Source organism: Syngnathoides biaculeatus, chromosome 10, assembly GCF_019802595.1.
Source record: "Syngnathoides biaculeatus isolate LvHL_M chromosome 10, ASM1980259v1, whole genome shotgun sequence".
NCBI classification, from domain to species: Eukaryota; Metazoa; Chordata; class Actinopteri; order Syngnathiformes; family Syngnathidae; genus Syngnathoides; species Syngnathoides biaculeatus.
Window position 1 is genome coordinate 18276367 of NC_084649.1, and position 20930 is coordinate 18297296.

At 43.1% G+C, this 20930-nt stretch overlaps 1 long non-coding RNA gene across 3 annotated transcripts in view; it reads right to left on the reverse strand.

Moving 5' to 3' along the window:
- The window catches only part of LOC133507197 (uncharacterized), a 53633-nt gene extending 33027 nt beyond the window's left edge, over positions 1-20606 (reverse strand). For 2 of the 3 annotated variants that reach the window (XR_009796765.1, XR_009796763.1), the window contains exons 1-2: positions 20277-20606; positions 19754-19861 (exon numbers count right to left, since the gene is read on the reverse strand). This is a non-coding gene — a long non-coding RNA (uncharacterized LOC133507197). The remainder of the gene's footprint in view (positions 1-19753; positions 19862-20276) is intronic. The other variant, XR_009796764.1, reaches the window with a different exon arrangement.
- Between the last annotated feature and the right edge of the window lie 324 nt (positions 20607-20930).

Here is a 20930-nt window from a genome sequence, read left to right on the forward strand (position 1 = left end):
TTCGGGAACCGAGGCGTTACGGTATATTATTGTTAATCAACTCATTATTGTTACATGGTTTAATAAAAGACTGTCTGCTCTCGTTTTTATGATATTGACGGTATTTTTAACGACAAAACTAGATGAATGGAGCGCTGTATCACGCAGTAGCTGAAAACATTAAAAATGGATAACACGGGGTTTCACATGAATGTTAAAAGTCAAACTCGTCACAAAGCGCACAATGGTCAGAGTGTCTATTTGATGTTGGTGTAAGATTAAAGATAATAAGATAAAGTACGACATCATCTCTTATGTGTGCCAGTTTTGCCAGCATCGTGGCGCTCAACGCTCGCTCAACCCGCAGCCCGCAACACAACTGCGGTGACAGCCTCGTGGCCGAGGGCATTTTGCTCAGGGCCTTGCCGAGAGCAAGGTTTGTCTTCTTAGTCCAAATCAATGAAATAATAATAATAATAATACAAAAAAAAAGAAGGGTTTCCGGAGTCACAAGTGGGCGCAGGGTGGCCTTGGCTGAAGAAAGACTGTTGCGTTCTGATGATTTTTGTGCTTGTCCTCGCCTGAATCTACTTTCATCAATTTACGAACCGTTTGGGAGTTTCTCATCAGATGGCAAATCCTTCCAATGAAAATATAATAAATAGAATAGTAAATACAGAGAATCATTTGTACTGGATCATTTTTGTGGTATAGCGAAGCCTGGTAATAGCAAATAATGAGTGCGTGCCCACAGGTTAGTTAATTGCCAGTCGATGCCAAAAAGATGACAAAGCTACAGGATGACGAAACGAAGCTCACCGAGATTCTACCGGTATTAGGAGGAAAGTGGAAAGTCTGCCAGGAACTAATGGAGGACAGGTTTCCCCCAAAAGTCTGCCAAGACAAATGCTGAACTGCAAATATTTGGGTTTTCGATGTACACTTGCTCATTCAATCCGTCCATCCATTTTCTATTGCGTTTACCAGTGATGTCACAGGACTAATTTGAGGGAGGCTAAAGCCAATTTTTACACTTTACTTCCAAATACAAACACCATATCATACATATGTTACATTTTACTGAGCAATGTTGCATGTCTGTGCATAAGTTTTGAATCAGCGATTGTTTGACCATGAAAAATAAGATGAATGATGGTAGCTGTTTGTTTTATGATTCATTTTAATGTAACCAGAGTGAAGAAAATAAGTATTTGAACACCCTGCAAGATTGCAAGTTCTCCCACTTAGAAATCGTGGAGGGGTCTGAAATTTTCATCATAGGTTTGCACACACTACAGGAGGGATTTTGGCCCACTCCTCCACGCAGACCTTCTCTAGACCAGTTTCTGGGCTGTCGCGGATAAACACGGAGTTTCAGATCCTCAAAAGATTTTCTACTGGGTTTAGGTGTGGAGACTGGCTCGGCCACGCCAGAACCTTGATATGCTTCTTACGGTGCTTACTCCTTGGTTTTCCTGGCTCTGCGCTTCGGGTCATTGTCATGTTGAAAGACCCACGGCACGACCCATCTTCAATGCTCCGACTGAGGGAAAGAGGTTGTTCCCCAAAATCTCACAATACATGGCCGCGGTCATCCTCTCCTTAATGCAGTGCAGTCGTCCTGTCCCATGTGCAGAACAACACCCCCAAAACATGATGCTACCGCTCCCATGCTTCACAGTAGGGATGGAACTCTTTTGTCTTCCTCCAAACACAGTTAGTGGAATTACTACCAAAAAGTTCAATTTTGGTCTCATCTGACCACAAAACATTCTCCCATGACTCCTCTGTATCATCCAAATGGTGATTGGCAAACTTAAGACGGGCCTTGACGTGTGCTGGTTTAAGCAGGGGAACCTTCCGTGCCATGCGTGATTTCAAACCATGACGTTTTCGTGTATTACCAATGGTCACCTTGGAAACGGTGGTCCCAGCTTTTCAGGTCATTAACCAAGTCCTGTCATGTAGTCCTGGGCTGATTCCTCACGTTTGAGACCCCACGAGGTAATAAGTTGCATGGGGCTTCACTCCGATTGAGATTGACCGTCATGTTTAGCTTCTTCCATTTTCTAACGATCGCTCCAACAGTGGACCTTTTTTCACCAAGCCGCTTGGCAATTTCTCCGTCGCCCTTTCTAGTGGAGTTGTACAATTTTGTCTTTGTGTCTTTGGACAGCTCTTTGGTCTTGGCCATGTTACAAGTTTGAATCTTAATGATTGTATGGGGTCGACAGGTTTCTTTATGCAGCTAACGACCTCACATAGGTGGATCTGATTCAGGATAATACATGGAGTGGAGGTGGACTTTTAAAGGGGGACTAACAGGTCTTTGAGGCTCAGAATTCTAGCTGATAGCCATCTGTTTAAATACTTATTTGCGGCTGTATCACAGAACTAAATCGTTTAAAAAAATCATACATTGTGATTTCTGGATTTTTCTTTTTAAATTATCTCTCTCACAGTGGACTAGCAACTACAATGATAATATCAGACCCGTCCATAATTTCTAAGTGGGAGAACTTGCAATATAGCAGGGTGTTCAAATACTTATTTTCTTCCCTGTATGTGCACTATTTCTTTTTCTTTAATGGCAATAATTCAGAACGCTGTACTTATGAAACACCTTCGGTGAGTGTGAGCGTCATAATAATGAAAAAAATGAAAAGAACGTGGATTTATGCCAGGAACAGCTGACGGCGTTAAATCCTTAATGATGGTGATCTTGACAGAGAAGGACGGGAGGCCAAAGGAGAAGGACAGTGCTGATCCTACCTCCAGCTTTCATCTCGCTACAGGCAACGTCCATTTCTCAGCACTCATAATCAATTCCTTTACACCCGTATTTCTCATGTGAGATCTGATCCGGAATCAATTTTACTTTGGTGACACCGGTGGCTTGCTGACCTCATCTTTTTACCATCTCATTAGCATCGAGCATGTGGGTCCCGAGTACCATTCGCTGCAAAAGAGTTCATCAGACAACAGTCGATATCTATGTAGGGAATGTGAAAATGTTTTTCAAAAATAAAACAAATTCCACCTTCAAAGGAGCAACTGTTTATGGGTTGTGTGCGTTATATTAAGCTTGGTGAGGTAGATAAAAATCAAAAGAATACCAGCACGTAATCTCAGCAATGCATCTCGCCGCCTCTAGAAGTGATTGCAGCTGTCGAAAAAAGAACCTATCAGCATCTTTTGACGAGATAGAGGCGGAGCTAATGGCGTGATTTAGACGTGGTGAAAACGAGCCGTGACTGGGCACCCTGCGAGCGGCGAAGGGCATTCAAAGACATTAGCGCGGTTGCTGTTCAACAAAGCCAACTTACCTCCGGTAGATATTGGCAAGCCTACAAAAACAAAAATAATAGATCACAATGATTGCTTGTCAGGCCAGCGCTTTGGAGTGTGGATGGGCAAAGGAGTCAATGGCTTGATTGATTGTTACAAATTATGTCCACAGCGAGGAATTGACTATTGATTAAGTGCATAATAAGCAAGCGAAATGCACGTTTGAGTGTTTTTCTCTCTGTCTGTATTTTTCTTTCATTATAACGGATCCATCTATTCATGCATTTTTTTTTTTTAATACAGATTGTCCTCATTATGGTTTTGGGTGGGCTGAGGGCTATCTCATCCGAGTTAGGTAGTGGGTGTAGATACTGCACATGAGGTCCGCCGATATTTTTAATTCACCAGTGCTTATCGCTAGCTCATTCTGTATTTCAATAAGGGTACCCACACGTTGTCTGTTGCCACACGGGCCAATGGGAGCGACGATGCCCGTCGTGCACAGACCGCCGCTTCCGCTTCTGCACATAGATGTCACAATGTGAGACTCATTTGAAACCCCATTTAAAGGGAATGAGAGAGGATGCTCTGATTGGTGGCAAATGAAGTCAGGTCTGACCACTCCCACAATGGCGCAGAGTGCTTTTTAAAAATACGAGCACTTCCGTGAGTCTGCGAAATTATGAAAACTCGCTGTAAACCACCCTCACTCAGATTTATGCTGGCCGCCATGCCAGGTTTCACCACTCTTGAGAGCCCTCAATGTAATCGGTGTAAACTTGTACTTTTCGGAATGTACAGTCAATTTAAAAAAATCAAAAAGAGGTCAGAAACGTACCTGGAAAGCAAAAATCTTACTAATTGCTCATTAGTTCTGAATCCTTTCAGCTGGCTCTGACCCTTCCACCGCTAAAGGCAGCTTTTGCGTTCACTTGTTTTGTCATACTGTCCAATTCGTTCTTTTTAACCTTTCCCGCTAACTTCTGGTGGATATTCCACAGTAGTTTTAGTAAAGCTCCCAAAGCCCAAGGAAAAACATCTACGCGTAGTTGAGGAGGTGTGCTTTCGAGTTCATGAAAAATGATTGACACCTCACTGCTTGTACCTTCTGTCTCTGATGGACCTTTCCGATGGCAAAATTAAGCTCCGCCCCCTTAGCCATGTCCGACAAGCTTCGAAAATGGCGATTGAACAGAACATGTTTGAAGTCGATTCTCTATCGTGTATTCCAGATAATATTGGGGTATGTTTTTTGCCAAATGCGTCAGACATGTCCAAGAGAGTTCTACGGAGAGGTCTCGACTACTTCACACAAGGATATTTACACGGGATTAAGATTTTGGATGGAGCATGACGCCTCACGTACTTCATATTGAAATCCAACAAGATAAAATGGTGGAATCGTACTGTGCATGTAAAGCAGGGTGAATACTTTTTACTTGGAAACATTACAAGTTATATCATTGTAGTGTTTATAAGTGAGTGGGTGTATTCATTTGACTTGGCACGCAATGGAACCCAGTGCTCTGTCTTAAATGTCTGATGTGATACAAATAGGAAAATAAACATTTCTCTTGCATAACATGGCGCATTTACGGAGCCCTAACCCAACTCTTCGTCATAAAACATTACACACTTTGTTCAGCAGGTTAGTGATACACTAACAAAGTGAAAATTGTTCTCCTGTAATGTTTAAAGCACTGATAATAATTCAATCAAACTCTATCGTAGACACTTCTTCAACTGTGTTTTAGGGTTTGGAAAATGAATCAACCGGGCCCCTTGTAACCTCGCCGAATATCAGAATTGCACGTTCCCCAAGGGCATCTGAGCACCATTTTCTTCATAACATTGAGTTTTTCAAGCGCACGCTACTGACAACTAGTATTGCTTGCAGGACAATACGGCAAAAGGGGCGTGTCGAGCCAGGGGTTAAGACAATGCGGCTATCTGATTGGCTATAATTGTACGAGTCATTGACAGGTTGGAGGTCCATTGGTTGTTTATCCTCACGCAAGGTGTTTCAACAAAAGAGATGTGGTCCGAGAAGGTTATTTTCAACATTGCAAACTTTAAGCATAGCACCTCTCTGCACAACTCGGTTGAACCAAAGTCTGTGCATGAATTTAAAATCTCGTTTCAGATGGGGAAACTAGATGATTCTGGTAACTTTTTGCAGAACAATTTTGAGTGGTGGGTGATGGTCCCTCTTCTTTTTCTTTGCTGTATGGAGAGCATATATTTATGCAGGGAAACCCCTGTGGGAGCCCCTGCAGGATACCTCATTAAAATAGGTTTTGTCCAGGTCCCTGGTGCGACCACTCGCCAAACGTTCACCAGCTGCATGCGGGATAAAAACCATTAGAGCGGCGGCCAAAATATGAACGACTTCAAAAGTCATCATTTCTGCTGCGTTCTTTGCATTAAAAGAGCCAGAATGCCTTCATGCCTTGAAAGATACGGGAGAAACTGGTTTTTGCTATTTACATGATTTACCATCATTGCTTATTTTGTTGTTGGTGACCGTAATATGTTAACTTTGAATGACCTTCATCATGGATGTGTTTCATTAAGTTTGTGAATTGATGATGACCCCCCGTGTTATGACGAACGTCGTAATCAAGTCCCTGGCGAATTTGTGCTTAAAACGCTTGCTGTACTTATGTGTGTTCTAGAAACTGAGGCAAAATAGAGTGTAGTATTATTGTGCTTTTGGTTCAGCTTCAACTGGTTTGTTATTCCAATCAGGTTGCCGTGACGCACATGCACCGTAAGAGAGCCAGTATCACTTAATTTGGGAGAAAAATAGTATTTGTTGATTGCAAATACGTCTTCGTTCATCTATCTGTGCCTTTGGTGTATAGTGACAGGCAAAACAAATGCTTTATCATTACATGGCAGAAAGTACAACAAACCAGTGTATTCCTGTTGCATTTCATGAAACAAAATAAGTCAAGCCTCTCTGCTTTTCCGTTCGGTGAAACACGGCCACTTTTCACACTGACTCCAGTTAATTTGTGAGTAAATTGAGACAAAAATCATCATTTCAGTATTCATGATTTATGACATTTTTGTTTGGTATGCGGAAGCTTAGGAAACTACTGAAGAACATCAGCCATTTTTCCGATTGTCGAGGGTAGTTTTCTTTCATCCATCCATTTTCTTAGCCGCTTATCCTCACAAGGATCGCGGGAGTGCTGGAGCCTATCCCGGCTGTCAATGAACAGAAGGCGGGGTACACCCTGAACTGGTTGCCAGCCAATTGGAGGGCACGTAGAGACAAACAGCCGCACTCAGACTCACACCTCAGGGCAATTTAGAGGGTCCAATTATTGTTGCATGTTTTTGGGATGTGGGAGGAAACCGGAGTGCCCGGAGAAAACCCACGCAGGCACGGGGAGAACATGCAAACTCCACCTAGGCGAGTCCAGGATTGAAACCGGGACCTCAGCACTGTGAGGCCAACGCTTTCCAGCTGAATCACCGTCCCAGTGGTATTTAAAAAAAATAAAATAAAAGTGATTTTCAATTATGTTATGTACATAACTGCGTATTTGCTCAGATCAAAACCTAGTTGTACTTATGTACTATCTATCTGTGCTGTCTATCTGTTTGTATTCCAAGGGGCGTCAGAAGTTGTTTTGTTCAACCCATCCAGATGTGATAAGGCATATTTGGCGAAAAGTAAACAAAAAAAATCATATTTAAAAATGTTAAAAAGAAGAATAAATCTCACCAGATTAGAATGTAGTTGTCCCGATCTTATTAGCGTTCTTTCCTGGCGCCCAGAAGACAACTGCGGAACTGGCCGAAACTTTACTTCTTTACGGCTCGAATGCATCTCAGCCTTAACATCAATGATTTCACGAACGTTTCCCTACAAGTGCTTGCGCTTGCATTGTTATGGATCTAGTGCCTCGTATTAGCCGCACTATTCATCTCATATTCCCTCGATATTATTGTTTGGTTTTGTTTTGATTTTTTGTTGTTGTTGTAACACAAGACACTTTGCTCAAAGCAGAATGCTTTTGGGATAATCACACCACACGCCTCAGCGGCGTTCACGAGCGCAAAGTTTCTCGACGTAGCGCCGCGTACCTGCGCACACAACCCGAGGCGCGCTTTTAATGAGCATTTAGAAAACAATGAAAATGTTGAATGTCAAATGGAAACGTAATGCCCCCTCTGGAAATGAAATAATTGTTGTTTTTTTAACTTGACATTTACGCATACAAATTAGCCATTCAGCAAAAAAAAACACAAAAAGCACACATGACACATACTACATGATAATAAATAAATCCTTTCTCGGTATGAAATAGTAATGATTCAGCTGCCGTCCCATGGCTGAGGGGACTTTTCTCTGCATAAGACAAAAGAAACAGAAACACCAGAAAATATGGCTTCCATTAAACAGAATAGATCATCAGAAGAGAAATGTCCCCTGCGGTAAAAGAAAACCCCTCTTTTTTTTTTTTTTTATTAAATTTATTAAAAAAAAAAAAAAACTCACCCCGGTGATATCTCCAGAAACGTGTCTGGCGGAGTGTGAAGCGTTTTTTACGTGCAAGATTTGTAACTACCTAAATAAAGTCGTCGCAGTCATAACTTCCTGAGACAGGGATAATTGGGATCCTAAATGAAGATGATTCAGTTAGCCTCGGCTTAATCGGACTGTGCGCAAGCAGGTGAGGCATTATTGCAAGTCCGAGGATGCTTGATGGGAAAGTGCTCTCCATATAATTAGTCTACAAGTGGTATACATTGATCTTATTAGCTCGTCTTATTATGTATTCTGTAATAAAACTGTCAATCTCTCGCGAGGATCCTCGATTGACACGGGCAAAATATGTTGTCACACGTTCCACAACAATCCACTATTTTTAATTGTAATTTTTTTCAAATATCTTCCTTCAGCACGTGCAAGCCAGAATCAAGGCAGGATAAATGCAGGGTGGAAAAAAAAAAAAAATGTGACCGCCGTTCACGTTGTTCGCCTCCTCGGCCGTGATTCATTATACATGCAGTGATTCGGCCATTACCATTTGGAGGACCGGCCCCCCACCCCTCCTCCAATCCCACCCCCGTGGACAGCTGTGTACTCAGGGTCAATGTTAAAGGATCACTTTGCAGTCTTCATATTTAAACAGACTACATTGTGTGTAGGTGGTGGTTGCTCATCTTTTACCATCCAAACATCATCGCTCGCATCTGATTTTCAACTTAAAATGCGGCAAAGAAATTATGACTTATCCTCAAGTAACATCTTACACAATGTATTTCTGATTCTTTTCGTTTGTTACATGCTGTACTTCAGTGGGCTTCAAAAAGCCATCAGCCAACCTGCCTGAGAACGGGAGTGCTCGACAATTATCATTACTTCCTGGGGGAAAAAAAAAAAAAAGTGAGAAAATAAATTCAAGATATGTGGAGATGAAGCCAAAGTAGGCTTCGCTTGCTTTCTTTTTGTGTCACTTTAAGACTTCCTCCGCCTTCCGTTCCAATTGTATCCTCGCATCAAAAGGAAGCTCTCTGCTCGACTGACTAAAATGGACCTTGTGATCAGCTCCTCTGTGGTCCCGCAATCATTTCTTGTTTTTCTCGGCCAGCAGTTGCGGCATGACAAACTACTTTTAAGGGCTCCATATTGCTGCGCCGCTGTCCCCTCCACTTACATCATCCGTTCCTCCGTGTGCGGGCACATATCTTCTTTGTGTCTGCCGAGAAATAACTCAAAGCAGAAAAGGGACCTGCCAGCTGACTCACTCATCATCCATCACAGTGTTTTTTTGGTGATAGCGCACGCAGCGGGTGAGTCAGCAGCGGGTGACGCTCTGGGGGTGTGTCCCTCAGGGGTCTTCTGAAAGTGGCCAGCCCGCCTATTTCGGGAGCGTTGCCAAACTCGGCGTGATGTACTTCATCCGTTTCTGTCTTTGCGAGGCCATTCGGGGAAGCCTATTGGGGCAAGAGGCGGTTCCCTAGTCAATCACAGGGAGATTGGACACCCATAACATAGGAGCTTATACTATTATGCTAGACTTTACACCGATTTTATCAGCTGGATCGGAATCGGCTGATGATTGGCATTTTGTTCTGATGGGTATTAATTCACCGATCCGATCGATGACGTCGTTGTTCAACGACATTACTCCTCGTCGCCGTAGTGCACAGTGTATCTGAATCAAAAGCTAGTACAGTATATTGTTAGATAGTAGTGCTAATATTGTTTTTTTCACATCTTATGATGCCAATAAAGTTATTTAAAAAAAAAAGATGTCTGCGGCATGGGAGAGGCAAGACAGCACATAATGCACAGATCAGGCTACAAGACGAATTTGCTCTTTCACTATTGCACTGTCAGACTATTCATCCATCCATTTCATCTTCTACCGCTTCTCCGGGTTAGGTCGTGGGGGAAGTAGCTTCAGGAGGGATACGCAGACTTCCCTTTCCCCAGCCACTTCTTCCAGCTCTTCCAGAGAGATCCCGAGGCGCTCCCAAGCCACCCGAAAGACATGGCATCGCCAGCGTGTCCTGAGTCGTTCCCGGGGTCTCTTTCCGGTGGGACATACCCGGAACACCTCACCAGTGCGGCGTCCGGGAGGCATCCGAATCAGATGCCCCAACCGCCTCATCTGGCTCCTCTCGATGCGGAGGAGCAGGGGCTCAACACTGACCCCCTCCCGGATGACCAAGCTTCTCACCCTATCTCTGTGGAGGAAACTCATTTCGGCCGCTTGCATCCGAGATCTTGTTCTTTGGGTCACGACCCACGGCTCCTGCCTATGGGTGAGGGTAGGAAAATAGATCGACTGATAAATTGAGAGCTTCACCTTTCGAGTTAGCTCCCTCTTTACCACAACAGAACGATACAAAGTCCGCATCACTGCAGACGCTGCACCGATCCATCTGTCGATCTCCCGCTCCATTCTTCCCTCACTCGTGTACAAGACCCCAAGATACTTGAACTCCTCCACTTGGGGCACGTCACCCTCTTCTGACTGAGGACCATGGTCTCAAATTTGGAGATACTATGTCAAACTACTGCAATAAAATTGTGTCTCCCACTACCGCATCGCCTTTTTTACGATCATTATCTTGTCAACTCAAATCCAAGCAGATAACTTGTTACCGTGGGGATGACAACATGAGTGGATTGCGAAGACTGTACTATTAAAAAGAAAATGGGGGTTGGGTGGAATGTGTGGTGGTGGTCACCGGTCCTCGGGACAGGGGAGGACTTCGTGTCAGGCTTGCTTGACGTATGTTCGTGTACTTTTAATACGATACGGCTCGCAAGCGGTCAACAAAACGGTACGTGGCCTAGCAAGCTAGTGCTAGCGCTCGTCATTGCGCATAGTAATTCAGGGCTCCGGTCTAGATTTACTAGGGGGCGCAGTAGCCCCTGACCTAACATTTTAGAGGAGCACACCGTCAATTGGTTTGCAAATTAATTATTCATATTCTCATTTTCACTCTAAAGTAGGCATAGTGACAGAGAACAAATAAATGCTTTTTTTTTTTATTAGATGGCAGGAAGTACATACAGTGACATTTTTATTTGTTGGTGTCCTGTGAGATTTTTCAATTTAAAAATATGCGCCTTGGCTCATGAAGATGTTCAATCTTTATGACCAAAACTCTTGAACTCGTGAAGTTGGGGGAAATTGACCGACTGTCTCTGGAGTCATGACCCCGAGAATTATGACATGAAATGGAATGTAGTCAATTGAAGAAGATGACAGACACGGAAATGACCGAAAATGAAAACAAAAATTTGGTCACCTGAAAATGTTAATCTACACTAGTTCTGCCTCCATTCCCTACAGCATTATTCAGCAAAGATAAGCCCATCATCGTTTTTGTGAGATGTCGTGTCATCGCGAGATTTCGAGATCGGTGGTAGAACAGAATCTTTGTGTGTGTGTTGTTCTGTGTTGAGATTATCGTAGGACAACACACACAATCCGACCAACGCTGTTCAATGCCTGATTTTTTTTTTTTTTAATGTGTGTTGTCTGTCACAGAAAGAGATAAATAAAAAAAATCTTTTAAGATTTGAAAACTCCTTGTGTTTGTATCAGGCCTTAGTAGACGAGACATGACGAGCCCTTTGAGGATGATAAAAGATACAATTGGATAAAAACTCGCATGCAAGGAGACAGTTCAAATCCATCCTGATAGCTGATTGAGGAAGTGTCTGTCTTTTTTTTTTTCCCCCGTAGGCGAGGTCATATGTCCACCCATGAACAGGCAATTAACATCTGCCTCAAGTAACTGGCACCCCCGCAACCGCAGACGTCTTGCTTTGTCCACAGCAAAGCGAAAATACAAAATCGGCGAGGGAGAGAGCGAGAGACGAGAACAAGGTCAACTTTCTTATCGTTGAACTAAGACTAAATTCAATGGTGGCTGTAATTAACATAGAATACATTTTATCAGTGCCACTGCACATTTCCCCCCCCCCCCCCGCCCGACGCATGGAATACGCTCTCCCTTTTTAATTAATAAAATACCAGTATCCTTGGTATAGTTGAAATCCAGCCTCAGTTTTAGCTTTAGTATTCAAAGCGTACATGCGTGCACATGGATTCCGGAAGACTCTCCGCCAAAGTCCGTACAAGCGTGGCGAGAAAACGTACAACTCTACAACTCTCTCCGTGCACAACTTGCGCAATGATTATATCTCCCCACACAATAATTCCCTTCTCGCTCGCGTCAACAAATCATCATTTGACGGCCTCCGACTGCTCTAAAACACTGCCGGGCTGTTAAGCAGTCCTGTCACATCGCTGATGTCTTGGCCTCTATGCGTTTGGCTTCCTCCTAAAGGATCCAATTTAAAACCCTTATCATCACTTACACTGACGTCCACGTTCAAGCACCTGCTTATATTAGTGATATGCCGTGGCCTCGTGTCATCACCAGCGGGTCTCTGAAGGCCCCCGGAGGCCCCCGAAGCTGGACTTAAGCTGATGTCCCCGGTAAGACGGTTAAAAGTAAAGGTGACGACTCCTTTCAGACTGCGGAACATCGATTGGGGAATGACTTCCCTCTTGATTTAATGCCTTCACGTGACACTATTGTTCATAACCATTCAGTGACCTCTGAAAAACGCACGACAAAACACTTGGACCCCTAAAATTTGAAAGAAGTCGTCGTGTTACTGTTGAGTCCCCTTATAAGTGACCAAGAGCTCACACAATCACGATCTTTGTTTTTTGTTTTTTTTTTTTTCATTACATCATGCAGTCACCCTCCAGAGGAAAATTGAGTGGTGCCTTGGTTCTCAAATATAATCCATTCCAGAAGGCTGGTTGAAAACCAAAAGTTCGCAAACCAAAGGACGTTTTGTCATTACAATGAATGGAAAATGAAATAATACGTTCCAAGCCTAAAAAAAATGTTTTTTAAGCAATTTTTTTTTTAGCTTTTCCTGATAATAAACTGCATAGTGGAAATACATGTATAGTTTAAATATATGTTTATTTTCTGCTTAAAATGTACTCTTTAGCCTAGGCTAGATGCTAGGCTGGGAGTGCATTGCCGAATCTGTAGCAACTCGGCCCCCAGCCTTGTAAATCTTTTTTTTTTCATTAACAAAAGTGCAGAATAACTTTAAACAAGCAATAATGAGGGGGGGGGGAACCAAATTGTTTTTTGTTTACACAGAAAGTACGTAACTTGCAACTAGAGGTAGGGTTAATGGAACAAAAGAAAAACGCAATCCAAAACAACAGTTTCAAATGTCTTTGGGGTCACTCGCCCCTTTTTTCAAAAGAACAAATCTGTTTGTTTCTGCCATCTTTTAAGCACTTTTCTGAAGTGGCTCATGAAGTTGTACTTTTCTTTCCGCCTGTCCCGTGAGGGGTCGCCACAGCATAACATCTCAGATGAACGCTCATATTTGTTTGGCTAACGCTAGCACCGTGGTAACAGGGTCGGTTAAAGAAAACATAATGGTAATAATCACTGAGACGCGGCAGTAACACGCTAGCGCAGCGCTAACAGGGGCGAACCGGTAAAAGTCACTTCCTCGACACATATATTCCACCGGTCTCTTCTCCGCCATGGTGCCCCCATGCGGCCGGTAGATAAAATGCACAAATTGGCCGCATCACCGCATAAACTGCAGGGTTGAAAGGGTGTGAAAAAAGTCGCGGCTTACAGGCCAGAAATTACGGTAAGTACAGTAAAGTATTTGTGCTCTCCACCACTGACAACCGGTGATATTTGCAATATACAGTATTTGGTGATTAACAATGTGTACTTAGATGGAAATTATATATGCTTACATGTTACTCATATACTGTCGTATGTAAACATATTTTTTTTTTTTTTTACAATTGGAAGGTGGAACATACCTCCTGCAATCCAACATGTTCTATTTTCAAGGATCCACTGTATTTTATTGCAAATTCCAACCCCCCGCTATCCTATTTCTGTTATTCATGCTTTTTTTTTTTTTTTTTAACTTGAGCTTGTAAAGCACTTTGTGACTGTTGATGTGTGAAACGTTCTATTCACATAAACTATAGGACTTCACGGATCTGCGGCCCGGTGTGCGCGGAATATTAATGAAAGCATTGTCGTCCTCGCCCCGTGCCGAAATGTCGTTAGCGGCGAGGCGTCGTGCGTAGCGTCATGCTAATCGCCACCATCTTGGCTGCGCTGACACACCCGTGCGGGGCAAAAGTGACTCGTGCTATCTGATGATTGTTGAATTTATTTCCGTCACTGTGCCACCGCTGCACCTGAATGCGCCGTGACAGAAAGCCCAATCTCTCATCCTGCTAAGCGGATTGATAATGCGGCTCAGGGTAAAAGAAGAAGAAGAAAAAAAAGCCCCACACACACAAAAAACAACAACACTGGTCGCATGTTATTTTCCATTGAATGGTCACACGGCGGACCGGGCAAAGCAGTTTATGTGATGATTTGCTGAATAACCGATTTGTCATAGAAAATCCTGCTGATCCAGGCTGGCTTATTCACTTAAGGGCTATATAGCTTTGATAAAACCCCTCCTGGATCTGGCGCCAAATGATGTCTGCAAATGAGCATTTTTATTCAAAACACCTGTGCCCCTCGCCGAACCTCCCAATGCTTTGCACTCCGCTCCCGTGCAAATGTATGCAAGCGCAGAGAGTAAATGTTTACCAAATTAGCAATTCAGAATAAAAGAAAGTCTATTCGATTTTATATGGTGTGTGGCTCGTAATGGATTGTCATGGGGTTCATTTGCCACCCAATACAAATACAATGAATCTTCTTTTTTTCTTCATTTAATTTTAACATGCAGCGCTCCGCTCCAAATTGGCTAAATATTTCATCTGAGCAGTGATGAGATGCAGTTTTTGTCAAAGATCGAATCAGCAAGAGGTGACTTATTTATGTCGTCTCATCTGATACACACAAACCAAACCCCGTTTTTGTTTGGGTTTTCCTCCTGTAAAAGCTATTCAAAGTCGCATTATTCGAAATCCTCGCCTCAAACGGGAAGAGAAACGGTTCGTTTCTTTGGCAGAGGCTCCCCTCTTGTAGTTTATATGTCATTTTGATAGGTGCAGACTGCCATTGATCACCTATAAATATGTCCACAAAATAAGACAGCAATAATTCTTGCCATTTTTTTGGGAGAGAGATACTATATTAAATAACATTTTGTTTGCGCCAAAGGATAGCATTCCAAGTGAGAGAGGCTCAGGCTTGTGGTTGGGTAAAGAAATATGTTTAGGGTTTTGTATGAGTAATTGATGGCAGTAAAAAAATGGAAAGTAATCAGTTCCTGAGTCCAGCTGTCGTGTGCATTTATTAACAATATAGAAACTTCTCAAGCAACAGTGTTTGATGATAAAAGAAAACTTTAAACAGTGCCAAGGTGCCTCAATAACTAAAACTGAGGCATGCATTATTAGAAATACAGTGAAGAAAATAAGTATTTGAGCACCCGGCTATATTGCAAGTTCTCCCACTTAGAAATCATGGAGGGGTCTGAAATTTTCATTGTAGGTGCATGTGCACTGTGAGAGAGATAATCTAAAAAGAAAAATACACTTGCAATATAGCAGGCTGTTCAAATACTTATTTTCTTCACTGTATAAGCAAGGAGGAGGAATCATGAAAACAGTTTTACAACCCGTTTTTTTTTCCTTTTTTTTTTTGCCATGACTTAGCATGAAATTGGAATTTATTAGGGGTGTATTTCCCCCTATAGTTATTTGTATTTCAGTCTGGAAACATTTATTATTTGCTTTTCTGCAGGGGCATCAACATTGTTGCGTGCCCCAGGCGGCATCACACCTCCGCGCACCCCCGCTAGCCATCTGCACTTCCTGTGGATTAATCAAGTAGTTCAGAGGCTATCGATGTTATAATGCTAATCTGTGCATTGGACAACACTCAATTACCCCGCACCAAGCACCCACTGGCAGATTTAACCACCCTCCACACACACACTTAAAGTGAACGGCAGAGACTTTGTATTGTCATCCGCGGAGCCAACATTTTATCACCGAGCCACCGAATGACACTTGTGAATTAATGTAGCGCTTTGACACATGACATGGTCGAACAGGACTACCACCTCCACGTCGCCCAATTAGCTGAGCGTTGTTAAACGTACAGACAAGCATCGGGATTTAAAGCTGGTGACACTTTTAGCTTTCAGCTGCAGCTCCGCTTTGGCCTACTCCGTGGCTTGGACGTGATGGCTCCCTGGATGTCACTGGCTGAGAAACTCCGTGTAGGGCTGGTTATTACATTAATTGTTTGGGATCGGGAGAGTCGAAGCGCAGAGTGGCTTGTTCAGAGAGACAGCTTCAGAAATGGGCAGATAATCAAGGATTTGCTTGGTTCATTAGTTTCACATTTCAAGGGTGGGCAGGCTTTCTGGACACTGAACTATTTTAAAGAAAAAAAAAAAAAACAAGTCAATTCTCTCAACTGTGTCCCTTTAAATACAAGACAGTCAGACTGTCTCATAACAGTTTTACTCACACAAATCTAAAACGAGGTCAACCATGTTACAAGCCAATTAGGCCTTAAAAGATGCGTACGTATTCCTGCCGACATGCCTCCTTGTCAAAAAAAGTTGCTCTTTAGGGAATTTTTTGTGTTACTACAGGACATTGGCTTGGTTGAGGGAGGAGCCCCAAACCGTGGCTGCTTGAGGAGGGAATACTTTCAGTACGATATCGCATGTACAAGTGCCACACTTTAAAATTAAGCTGGCGGAAGATGTCTGGTGTGTTATGTGACAGAAGAGTGTCTGCTAGGATGAAGGGCAAAGTTTATAAAATATTGGTGAAGCCGGCCATGATGTACGGATTGGAGACGGTGGCACTGAAGAGACAACAGGAAGCAGAACTGGAGGTGGCAGAAATGAAGATGTTGAGGTTCTCGCTCGGAGTGAGCAAGTTGGATAGGATTAGAAATGAGCTCATTAGAGGGACAGCCGAAGTTGGATGTTTTGGAGTCTAGGTTAGAGAGAGCAGACTTGTTCAGAGGCGAGAGAGTGAGTATATTGGTAGAAGGGTTCTGAGGACGGAGCTGCCAGGCAAAAGAGCGAGAGGAAGACCAAAGAATAGGTTGATGGATGTTGTGGGGGAGGACATTAGGACAGTGGGTGGGTGTTAGAGAGGAAGATGCACTCGATAGGCTTAGAAGGAAAAAGATGACACGCTGTGGTGAACCCTAATGAGACAAATTGAAAGGAAAAGAAGATGAAGACACTTTAAAATTGAAGGTAACATTAATCTATTATGATGAAGGTGTCTTAAAGTGATTGTTTGCAACCAGCTACAAGAGTTACCATGTCTACAATCGGTGAAATAAAACCTCTAAACTAGCGATTGAGACATATTTCATAACTGGGCCAACTTCCTGAGTATATTTTCCTTCTTCTATTATTTATTCTTCTTTTAATATCCATTGCGGTTAGCATGTCTGCCTCACAGTTGTGATGTTTAGGTTTGGCTCTGGCCTTCCTTAGGCAAGTTGGCATGTTCTTGCGTTTCCCCCCGCCTACTCCCCCAAGTCCCCCGCCACCACCCCTGGTAAATTGTCCACACGGGGGGGTGAATGTTTGTCTATATTCGCAATTAGCTACCAGCCAATCTGCGGCATATCCCACGTCAGCTGGGATTGGTTGGAGCTGAACCGCAACTTTAATAAGGACAAATGCTTCTGAAAATGGATGGATGGAGTTTCTGAATTGAACAACAACCTTGAGCCTGTTTGACTTTAGCGGTTCCACTGTGGGAGACTTTGACAGCATTTGTTGTTCCATGTTGGTGTAAAACCAAAGCGTGTGGACTCCCGAGACTTTAGGAAATTGGTAATGAGGACAGCGTTTACTGCAGAGTTTCGTGTTGACAAGTAGTTCTCGATGCAGAACCTGTGCGAGCGTAAAGACTCCAGCGAAGGTTAAAGTCATTACTGTAGGTAACAATTGCTGCTGAGGTGATGAAGAGGATACTGGCAGGGTCTGCGTTTTATTTGATGCATACCAATCAGATGGTTTCCCGAGTTGGTGGGGGCGGCGCCGTGCAATGCCCTTTCACTCACGCAGATCATCACTTTGCAGCGTATTTGTCTTACGGCTCGTGTTGACGCTCATGTAAATGGACTGTTTGGCTCCGAACGGAGACGTGCGGTGCCTTTCCCCCTGATTAAACCGGGCCTGGAGAAAGTGGCCTGTCCTAATGAATCCCAAACACGCAATCAAAGGCGGCACACTTGCCGCCGCGTCGCCGCTCCGTCCCATTCATCTCCGCGCAACCCTTCAGCTTGTCGCCGCGATTAATTGGAGCAATCTGAGTAATTACATGTAATTAATAACTTGTAGAGCAACAAAGTGTCAACCGCTAGAGGAAAAAAAAAAAATATGAAGTGAAATTTACATTTTTATTAGCAGTCATATAAAATGAACTTGGTTGTTGTGCGTTTCCTGCCAGACAGCTACAATTATCAACATCTGCATTTACATTAATGAGCCATTATACTGCAATTACCACTACAGCAGCGTGCCATAACTTCACGTAATGATCTCAACCTAAAAAAAAGTTCTCTCTGCGTGACTCGTGGCGTCCGTGCTCGGGTTTAAATCACGTCGATAGACACGTTCATAAATAACGGGCTCGGTGCCAGGTTCGGCCCATCCCCCGCTCTCGCACCGTCGCTTGTATAATGGCGCTTGCTTATGAGCAGGCACACTCGGGGAAAGCCACGCTCCATCTGTTGTGGCGACGGAGAAACACAAGCTGCTTGAAGCTCATGCGTCTAACTTGGGCACCTGTTAGGGGCAGATAGACGGCGACTCCCGTTGGCAGCTCTCGCCGCGCCGTGAGTTAGCTTCCCACTGCCTCCGCTAAATCCAATCCCCTTTCATCAAGTTTACTAAGTAGCGCCGCTCCACTCCGTCATGCCACCGTGATTCAAAGCGGTGCTGACCTTTAAAGGGGAATAACTTAGAATGTGCCACCGATAAACTTACTGCCATTTGGTCTGGCTGCGTTTCCATGGATACGACATAAACCAAAGGCCCTTTAACATTAGCGGCGCTAATAATTCCAATGTGAACACACTGAGCCACACGAGAAAACATTGACGCGTTTGTGCCTGCAAACGTGACGTAACACAGGTTGTAATGTTCAAGCATTTCTTGTAAAAAATTGGGAAACAATTTGTCATATCAAGGCAGACATAAGACAAAAATACACCAGCAAGGTTTTCCTCTTCAAAGTTGGACAATCGACCAGGTACTGACACTTTGTAGTGTTTGAGAAGAAGTGAGAGTTGTGGGCAATTTCGCACTAATGACACAACATTCCAAAATCATGTTTAAGTCCCGGTTTAGAATGCTAAAATTTTGAGGATGTGGTCAACATCAAGTAATAGATGACATGGGGACAGGCGAATAGCATTTGTAAACAAAAATAAATAATCTGAACATACGGGGCTACTGCCCAATACTACACAAGACTTCAACATGCACTACTGAGACAAATAATACATGTACAACCATATTATCAAATGTAATGTTCCAAAACTATCAAATATATTTACAATATTACAATAAACAATGTTAAACATATATCCACATACCCTATATTTACCCACACGCACATATAATTGTATAGCTATCATATTATGCACTTGTTTCATTAAAACAAGTAATACGTTTAAAGTAAGTTTAAAGGAATAACACATTAACTACAATTCTGGGAACACATTTATCGGTAACCATTTTGGTTTATTACATAATTGGTTAGTTCAATTATAGGTACGATTTTTTTTAATTGGACTCATGACTATTTTGTTATGGTGAATCCAAATATCACATGGATTTTTCTCAACCACATCAACATTTTGAACTATGGCCACATCTATTTTTGCTTTGGAGGTTCAAATAAAAGGTTCACGCCTTGACTTTTGAACAATGATTACATTATTAACATCCACTTTATAACATTTTATTTTTTACCTCATCCATAAGTCAGTCTACTGCGAATGGCTGGCGACTAGTTAGAGGGTGTAAACCGCTGCTCGCCCGAAGATACCCGTGACAGGCTCCATCTCGCCCGGGACCTGACTGAGGATAAGCGGTATGGAAAATGGATGGATGGAGGAATCAGTCAATTTTTAAAAATAAAATGTAGCAGCACAAAAAGTGTGTTTCTATGTTCATAATCACGATTTTCCTTTCTGCTATCACCAGTAAAACTTGGATGGTGCCATCTCAAAGAAAAAAAAGAAAAAGTTAAACACACTGAGCTGACTTTGCCAAAAATCTTACATGATACGCGTCCGCTGTTTGACTTGCAACAGGAGGTACAAATGTTACGCACTCGTTCCGCTGTAGTGTAATTACTTTTCAGTCAAAAGGAAAAGAAAATGTGCCAAAGTGGGTATTATGGCAGGATAAAGCCCAGGCAACTGCGGGGTTGACAGCAACCGAGCGGGGAGGCGGGCGGCTTGATCTAAAGCCTTCAATAGTTGGGCATTACCTGACGACCCTGTGGAGAAAAGCATTTCTCATCCTCGCGGGCGGCACTGGAGATCTTCAGACGCGTAGATGATGCTGACGGAGCTAATTAAACTGTGGCTGTTAAATGAGCTGGCTAAAGGGTCTAGCTAGCAGGCTGTTTCGCCGCTTCCATCCGCTCGTGCACGTCGGGCTTATTTTGAAGCGGCTGAGATTTAAACCCCGCGTTGTAAAACAGGGGAGGGAACTCCCCTGGTGTCTTTTTAGGCTGATGTGGAACAATTTAAGGGGATTCCTTACTAGTTGCTCTTCTTGCCGAGGTTTAAAAGTTTTCCATGTCGCATGCTCAATATCAAAGAACAGGTTTTCCCACGGCATATTTCTTGTTTATGTGTGAGATATTTCATGTGTCAGGGGCGTGGCCTCATCTGTGCTCGATTTGGAAAAGTGCCTTGAGGTATTGGCGCTATGTGAATACCTAAAATTGTTCAAAATTCAGAATTGAATCTGAATTATAACGCTAGCAGTTTGCAGTAGCAGTTCATCCTACTGAGTCAGTCAAAAGGAAGTATGATTATCATCTTTGTAAAGGCAGACATTTTGATCCTGCACTTATATTTGATCTCATTTTATTGTGCATGGGTACCTTGTGTTGATGGTCTACAGCAGGGGTGCT